Source organism: Mytilus galloprovincialis, chromosome 12 (genome assembly GCF_965363235.1).
Source record: "Mytilus galloprovincialis chromosome 12, xbMytGall1.hap1.1, whole genome shotgun sequence".
In the NCBI taxonomy this organism is placed as follows: Eukaryota; Metazoa; Mollusca; class Bivalvia; order Mytilida; family Mytilidae; genus Mytilus; species Mytilus galloprovincialis.
In genome coordinates, this window is record NC_134849.1 from 27,188,470 (window position 1) to 27,197,802 (window position 9,333).

At 31.6% G+C, this 9,333-nt stretch overlaps 1 protein-coding gene across 1 annotated transcript in view; it reads right to left on the minus strand.

Moving 5' to 3' along the window:
• The window catches only part of LOC143055282 (uncharacterized), a 119,929-nt gene that overhangs the window by 89,027 nt on the left and 21,569 nt on the right, over positions 1-9,333 (minus strand). The gene's annotated exons all lie outside the window — the stretch shown is intronic.

The window sequence follows — 9,333 nt, forward strand, 5'->3', positions numbered from 1 at the left end:
GCCTCAAAAAACGTACCCATTTTAATATAATATTCACTTAAATTCAGTACCTATAGTTATATAAATATTTAAGAAAGAATGACCTATACTTATATACAATATTTAAAATATGACCCATTTCCGGGGTTCACTTGGGAACTTATTTGAAAGGTGAACTTTCAAATGAATTGACTTAATTTAATATAATAATTGACCAGTAATAATGTAAGATTCTCAATAGCATACTTATATATGATATGTAGATCATACCCCAAATCAATATACAGTTATCAAACGTAAATGCATTTTAATATAGGATGTCATTAAAAAGGAGGGTCATTTTTATATAAAATCTCGCAAAATTATGACCCATATTTTTGGCATATCCGCGGATACCCAATAATAGGAAATAAACCCCCCCCCCCCCCCCCCGTGATTATATTGTACAATTTAAATTTGTGATTCGTTTAATATTTAAATGTAATAATGTAGTCTTTATCAAAGACATAAACAAGGTAATTTGAAAGTCTTTGATTATTTTATCACCGTAGTTCAATTCAGAAGTCATGCAGTCTATTTTGTCTACATTATGTTGAAAGAAAACCGCGGTGTTTACATTGGCAATATATTTACTATTAATGACTATGAAACAAGAAAGTAAAACATTTTACATTACAAATCGAGATATAATTAAAATTCTAATATGACGTGCTTCTTTCGCTTTGTAAACAACACCGTGATAAAATTCTCGATATATCTATACTTAGCGCAGACTCCAAGATGTACACAAATGGCTGTTTAAATATGCCTCCCAAGTAAATCCCCATGTATCGTAACCTATGTGTAAACGGTTGTGGATTTCGCTGTGTCAACAATTACAATTGAATAAAACCCTACAGAACATTTATTCTGATTCTGACGCATAACAAAAAGAATTTACACATTTATTCTGACTCTGACGCATAACAAAAAGAATTTACACATTAGAGAACGGAAAAAAGGACAAAAACAAAATAAATTAAAATTCCGCGAAATTCCAGTAATGATTTTGGCGCATTAACGTCATTTCAAAACATGACGTCATACGAATGAAAACGTCAAAGCTGAAGGTTTTTCTATTGCGTTTACCTTCTAAACTTGGATACAATTGCATTAAAATAAAGTATTGACTCAGAGGTAGGAGTTGCTTGTTTTTTGTTCTTTTGCATTATTCGCACATTTACTAATTTCAGCAAGTCAACATGGCGGCTCCTTGGTTACAACATGTCAACAGTGAATTTAACGGTAGCTTACGATAAAAAATGTAAATTTAAAATTGCAAATGTTGGGTTTACTGAGAAGTAAAAAAAGTAATCACATTTTTTTTCCTAGCGGTTAGTTAAGAAATCATTCATGCAGGTTTATTAGATTTGTATTACATTTATCGAACAGTGGGTAAAATAGAACAGCCACACACACGGTATACCCATCATCGCTTCAGTTTTTTAATGATCGTATTTGTCCTATTAGAATCGAAATAATTCATGGAAGCCATAGATTTGTTGTAAATTTACACATGGCCTGGGCCGTGATATTCGTTAATTTTATCCCTCGCTAACACTCAGTATAAAATTCGAATATCACGGCCCAGGCCATGTGTAAATTTCCAACAAATCTATGGCGTCCATGAATTATTTCTTAATTAAATACAAAACTCTTATTCAGTAAAATCAAAAACGAAAAACGGAAAAACTTTTGATTTTTTAATTTGGTTTTAGAGAAATCAAAAACAAAAAATGAAAACACTTTCGTTTTCCGTTTTTGTTTAAGAGAAATTAAAACGAAAAACGAAAACACTTTTGTTTTTCATTTTGGTTTTCTAGAAATTAAAAACGAAACATGAAAACACTTTTGGTTTTTCATTTTGGTTTTAGAGAAATCAAAAACTAAAAATGAAAACACTTTCTTTTTCCGTTTTTGTTTAAGAGAAATTAAAACGAAAAACGAAAACACTTTTGTTTTTCATTTTGGTTTCTAGAAATTAAAAACGAAAAATGAAAACACTTCCGTTTTTTGTTTTTGATATTTCAAAATGAAAAACGAATGGACGCAAATATACACGGACCGTGATCACATTAAATATAGAAATAGCAGATTTATAAACAGTTTTTATTTGCAAGCGTCTAATGTATGAATAGTTTCTAGACATCATGTGCATTATGCAAAATATAATGTGTAAAACAACATAGTCGGCAAGTATTTGTACTTTGATCTGCGTAATGGTACAAACAACAGGTCATATAATTACAAACATAATGAATGTCAGAATTCTTCTCATATCAATTAAAGAAAAATGAAATGTAGTCATATCAATATATAGGTTAAATTGGCTAGTTTTGTTTTCTGTACCTTTTTTTACTATAAAATTACCTAAAGAGTTAACACATTTATAAACACATTCACATTTTTCAAATCCATTTGATTAATTATGTATTTTTTTCTATATAAGATTTTTGGGCAAGGAAGAACTGTATATGAACACGAAAATTTAAATTTTATATCAAAATTCCTTTTTTGGACAGATGTTCATAGGTAAGTACTTTGTATATATATATATATATATATTAAATCCTGAAATATTTAAGAGATATGATTTGGTTTAGCACATTTACTCAAATGAGTTCCTTTAAAACACATACATTTAAAATTGACGGATTAGGGCAAGGTTTGTTTCATAGAACAATGCATATAATAAGAGCTTTCATCATTTACAATATATATTTTTTTTAAAAGTCAATACCGATGTCAAATGTGAATATTTCAAAACAACTATCATAAGCATCGATGTTTGAATAACTAACTGTTTTTTTTTTTTTTTTATGTTGGTTAATTAGAGACGTCCGAAGTTATTTTTTTAATCAGGATAAATAAAAATATCATATTGACGCAAGTTAAATCTTTAATTTTGATTTCATAGCATTGTAGATTAAAAAGTTTTAAAGATAAACGTCATGTGATTGAATAATCATTATTATAAAAATCATTATTTACACTATAACACGTTATTAAGACATCACTTTTTGATATATTCCAATATTTAGATAACAACGAAGGTTGAAGGGACGTAATCTCAAAGAACTTTTACTGTTTTCGAATTACAAAAACACTTATTTAGACATGTATAACCTTTGTAAAAATGAGTTATAAATCCTTAATCAGTGATAACAAATAAATCATATTAACTCATCACTACTAACTCTTTTTCCAATCTAAAATTAGAAAACAAATACTACTGTATTATTTATGTTATGATGATGATGGTGATGATTAACGTGGTTTTATAGCGCTAAACCTCTCACTTGTATGAGAGTCGCATCAAATTGAATTATATTTATAACTATGCGTGAACAAACAGACATTATAAATGAAATTGTCGAAATAGGGATACATCCATCAATACCATGTGACAATCCCAATCAGAAAAAAACAAACAATCATATAACAAAGAAACACAAACAATAAAATATCAAATTAAACATCAAAATGCATTACTACTTATATGTGGATTTGAAATCAACCCAAATGACCGCATGACGCGGTTCTATGTGTTTGATGTTGGATTGTTACGTCACAAAGGACAGAAATTTAAAATAATGTTGTCGTTCAAAGTATTTCCAATATTATAATAGAACAATAAAATTATTATAGACCAATACCATATATGGTGGGATGTACGTTGCATGTACCACATAAACACAAAGTAGCACGTACAAAGCACACCAGCAAAAATAAAAGATGTTTCAAACAACACATTGATATAAAATAATCAAGAGACCTATGTTAAGTGACAAGGTATATTGTGGTGCTAATAAGACATATATTGTTTTTGCAAACAGAACAAGGACTTTAAATATAACCATAGCATTAATACTCAATAAGTTGACATATCATGACAGAAACACTTTACCAATTTCAGGAGTCAGGAGATATCCGCGTCCTTACATTCAGAGATTTATTACAGCGACATCAGTTTGTATTTTCAGATTTTTGCGAGAACAGAAAAACCAGTGACATAATGTTATGAATCAACGTGATAGATCTTCACCCTTGCGAAGGGATATAAGTTTTCTTCATTTGTACAATCTCAATGATTCTATTTGTATACGTAATGGTTAGAGTGGTTAGTTTAATGACCCTAAATACAATGTAAATGTAGAAGATATGCCAAACAGAACAATATATATACATGTTTATACCAATTTAATCCCGTTAGGTGATACTTCTATCACAGTATGTCTACGGCTGTACTTTTTACATGTTTGAATAATATCACTCTCATTAGTATTTGTCCAGTTCAAAAGGAGTCTAACGTTGAAACAGGTAACAGGGAAAAAACTAAGATACATTACATTGAGGACAATAGTTTGTGTTACACACCAGCCTGAATGAGAAACCAGTACGCTATAGAGAAGTATATTCATTTCAAACAAGGAAAGAGATAGTCTTGCTACGTACAATAATTGAAATGATATCTGTTTCTATCATTTAGAATATTTCGTCGAATGTTTTAATTCCAATGTCCACTGTAAATCGGATTTTTTTTCAAAAGATAACCATGAGCATCGAAATTGATATTTACACATTTTGAAAATCGAGACAAATGAAGTTATTTGATAGCAATATATTATTGACGGAAGTGTCCTATCATGCTAATGTTGATTTCATTTATAAAAGTTTGAAACACATACGTTTTGTATTTCAATAATTGTTAATACGGCCAATTATTGCTCACAGTATCAGATTCAAATAATAATTTTTAATACACCACTATCTCAATATGGTATAAATATTGAGAATGTATGTTCAACATAAAAATAAAATTATGCATAATCAAATGAGGGTGAAAAAGGGCTATGTCACAGTTTTTAGGAAGTAAGAATTTGTTCCCTTACAATTCTACTATTCTTCGTATTCTCTGAAAGATACTACCCTTTACAGTTCCAACTTGCAAATTCTAAATTCAACTTTGAAGACTGGCAATTTTCCTAATTTTTTAATGACCCTACCACCACGAGTTTCTAGACTAGGAATAGTCTTTATAATTTTGTGAATGTTAGCTTCTTGCATACGTTCGTGTCTCGTTTTGTTAGATTCGACGTAGACATGACTGTACATAGGATTGTTTTCTTTTTTTCTGTAGAACGTTTACCCGTTGAGTTTCATTATCAAAGTTCACAAGTACCGTTTTGTTCTGTTGATTGGTGTTCGATCCAACTCATTGTACGGTTGTAACATTAAAATCCAGTACAAGATAGGTAATAATACCGTTAATAAGGGAACAAATTCTTACTTCCTTACACTGTGACATAATTGGAATATGTGAAACTCACCTGCAATCAAATCAATCTATCGATATATTTGGATACGAATGGTTTGGGAACAATGGGAAAAATATACTTGTAAATTTTTGGCGAGGCTCTGGTGGTGTGGGATTTTTAGTATCGAAAAGTATCCTTGAGAAATTCACGTGTAGCGTTTAGAATGATAATTATGAAGACATTCTATGAATATCTCTTTAGTGTAAAAATGACATAAATTTCGTTATTCACCTATGTGTGTGTTATTTGCAACCGGAACGCTCTAGTAGAGGCAACATTGCACAGGAGTATTATGATGTTCTGTTGTCGCAAATTTATTTGTACAGTGGTTGTTCTAATTTATTTGTATGTGGCGATTTTAATGGTAGAATTGGAAATTTACAAGATTTTGATGATAAAATTGATTTCATTCCTGAAAAGTCAAGTATTGACGACGTCCGAAACGCATTTAGAAACTATGTTTTTGGATGTTATCAAAGATGCAAAGCTATGTGTATTAAACGGAAAATTAGAAAAGGATTCCCACAACTATGCGTATGTTTCTAAGACAAGAAAATCAATGGTTGATTATATTGCGGTTCCATATGCTGACTTGAACAAGTATTCAAAGTTTAAAGTTAAACTAATCTCAGACATTCTTTTACTATATGACATAACTCCGGCCGCAAAAAAACAACTATTCCAGATCACTCTATTCTTTCATGTAGTCTTTCAATTAGTGATTATACAAGCAATTACAGTGAAAATGGTTAAGACAGTAATGTATGTTCCAAAAGACGCAAGTATAATGTATGTAATGTTCCGAATGATATTTTCGCAAATCAACGATGCCGTTAGCTATTCTAAGTGTTATTGAACAAATGGAAAATTGTCTAAATGTTAAAAACGAAATCGATAAATTATATGGAAACTTTGTAACTGTACTTCATAGTGAAATGGATAATCATTTACCCTTTAAAGATGCCGGAGAAATGTTACAAAAACGGAGTAAACAAATACAAGAACCATATTGGAATTCTGCGTTAAGAGAACTACTTACTAAGGTTAACCGATCTGAAAAGGATTATCTAAAATATAAAAGGTGTAAACGGACACGGGATTTTCTCAGGCGCAATTTTATCGAAAAAACAAAAACAATTTGACAAACGATTACAGCCGTGTGAACGCACTCATCAGGCATCGATCCGTGACAGAATTAAGAATTTAAATGATTCAAATCCGAAGGAATTTTGAAGAGAAATCGATAAGCTAGGGCCGCAAAAACATAGACCAGATATTGAGTGTCCGTATGGAGGATGGAAGCTTCTCTACTGACCAGGAAACAATCCCCAAAAGAAGGAAAAGCGAATACTACAAACTTTTTAAATTAGAAATTAGACAATACACTGGTAAACTATACATTCATTGACAATTTAAGCGAATTTACTGATCAATTGGAGCGCGAATTCAATAGCGTAACCGATGAAGATGATGAGAGTTTAGCGGTCGAACTTTGTAATGAAAATATGTCAGTTGAAGAAACAGATGGGACAATGAGACTTGTGAAACTAGGTAAAGTAGTAGGTGTTGACGATTTACTAAACAAAATTCTGTGTAACACAATTTTGACTGTCCCGTTACAAAAGTTATTTGATTTGTGCTTTACTCATGGTATAGTTCCTTCACCTTGGTGCCAAAGTATTATGTATCCTATATTAAAATATGGAAAAGACTATCGTGATCCACTTGGATATCTTGGTATAAGCTTAATGTCAACTGTTGCCAAAATGTTTAGCTCTATTCTTAACCGCAGACTTACCTCGGAATAACACTCTCTGTAACGAACGGATTGGATTCAGTAAGATGAGATCCTGTTTAGACAACATGTATACACTGTGCACAGAAAGCTAATGAAACTTGATACACACATATGTTTTATAGACTTTAGCAAGGCTTTCGATTCTGTTTACCATACTTACCTCTGGCATAAACTTGTTAAAGCGGGCATTTATGGAAATATGCTGAGAACGATTAAAAGCATGTATACAAACCTTCAAAGCTGTGTCAGACTTAACGATACTCTTACAGATTGGTTTTTGGTCGAAACTGGTGTTCGACAAGGAGATAATGTGGCTCCCACATTATTCGCACTCTTCATCAACTACAGACATTAATGCTTTGAATTCAGTACATTACTATATGCTGACGATATTGTACTTATGTCGGATACAGAAAATGAACTGCAAAAACAATTAGCAGCACTAGATAACTGGTCTGTGAAATGGAGCTTTAAAGTGAACTGTGATTAAACCAAAGTTATGCACATTAGACAAATTTCATCTCCGTGCTCAGACAGAGTATTTAAGATGGGGAACACAACTATTGAATACACACCAAGATATCGATACCTAGGACTTACACTATCTGAAACTCTTGAATACAACGAGTGCGTGAACGAACTCACCACAGCTAGTAGTAGAGCATTTGGTGCCTTATCATCAAATTATTTTCTGGTGGATGGTTATTATTACGACACAAACAAAACATTATTTACAAGTACAGTTGTTCCAATCATGGAATATGCATCAGGTGTCTGGGGTTAGAAGCCTTACGATAATATTGAAAGACTCCAATACAGAGCAATCAAGACATTTATGGGAGTTGGGAAATGTAGTCCGATTCCGGCTGTTTGTGGTGATATGGGTTGGACGCCTGCATATATCCGTCGCCAGTGTAACATGATAAGACTTTGGCATAGAATAACAAGTATGCACGTAGGTCGAATTCCAAATCGTATTTTCCAATAGGATTCAACTTTATCAGAAAAATATAAGAAAACATGGTACAACGAGCCTGGAACTATTTAACAACAACTACACAAACGGACTAAGTGTAAAATTTATTGCCAACTACTCAGAACTTTTGCTCCGTCAAAAACATCACGATAAATGGAAACTGGATATTGTGAACATGCCAAAATTGCGAACTTTTAGATGTCTAGAAATAAACTTTGAAACACAGCAGTACATTACCACTAATATGACACGACAACAAAGATCGACTTTAGCCAGAATGCGTTGTGGGACTTTTCCGTTGGAATTAGATCTTGGGAGTTACCGTGGTATCCCGTCAAATAGACGTTTTTGTAAAGTTTGTAATGACAATGTATCCGCTGAGTACGAAAAACATTTTTTAGTTAAATGTCCTTTATATTTGTGAGAAAGAAACAATGCCTTTCGGCAACGTAACAACAGACCTTTCCGTTCTTTCTGATGACGACATACTCATGAAATTGATAACTACAGTCTGTAAACTAGTGTCAAACTATATGTTAAATATTTAAAAAATCAGAACTCAGTTACTTTCTCATTGTGATATTTAAACAATCTTGTTTTAAAATGTTCTTGAAGTATTAATTTCATATTTTCTATATTAGCGCAAATTATAGATATTAATTGACAGTGCTTCGAAAGCCTTTGAAACTGGCTGATTGACTTTGTATTAATGTATGTAAATTAAATGTTATATCAGGTTGCACTATAAATAAAATTATATATATATATATATATATATATATATATAAAGTGCAGGAACTCAAAATATAACAATTGTTTTTTATGTCTAAGACGTTGCCACTTGACCAAAAAATATACATTTAAGAACTATCAAGCGTCAATAGGTGTTGATGTCCTTACAATCAAAGAGTTATTATGCAGTGCTATCAATTTATGTCTACAGCTTAAGGAGGGTACAGAACAGTCCTAGACATAATGTGATGACTCATCGTGATCAACGTAAAATGGATAAATATTTTCATCTGTTGAACAAATCTGTAGTATGATTGCTTTAGTATTAAGCATGTTACATGTGTTAAGCGTGTTCGATTTGTTGCTCTAGGTATCAAATAAATTTTGAAGATATGTGATAAAGAAAAACGAGATATAAATATTCCTTGTATCCCGATAGGTAGTACCCCTATCACGGTATGATTTTGGTTCTACCATATTTTCATGTAAGA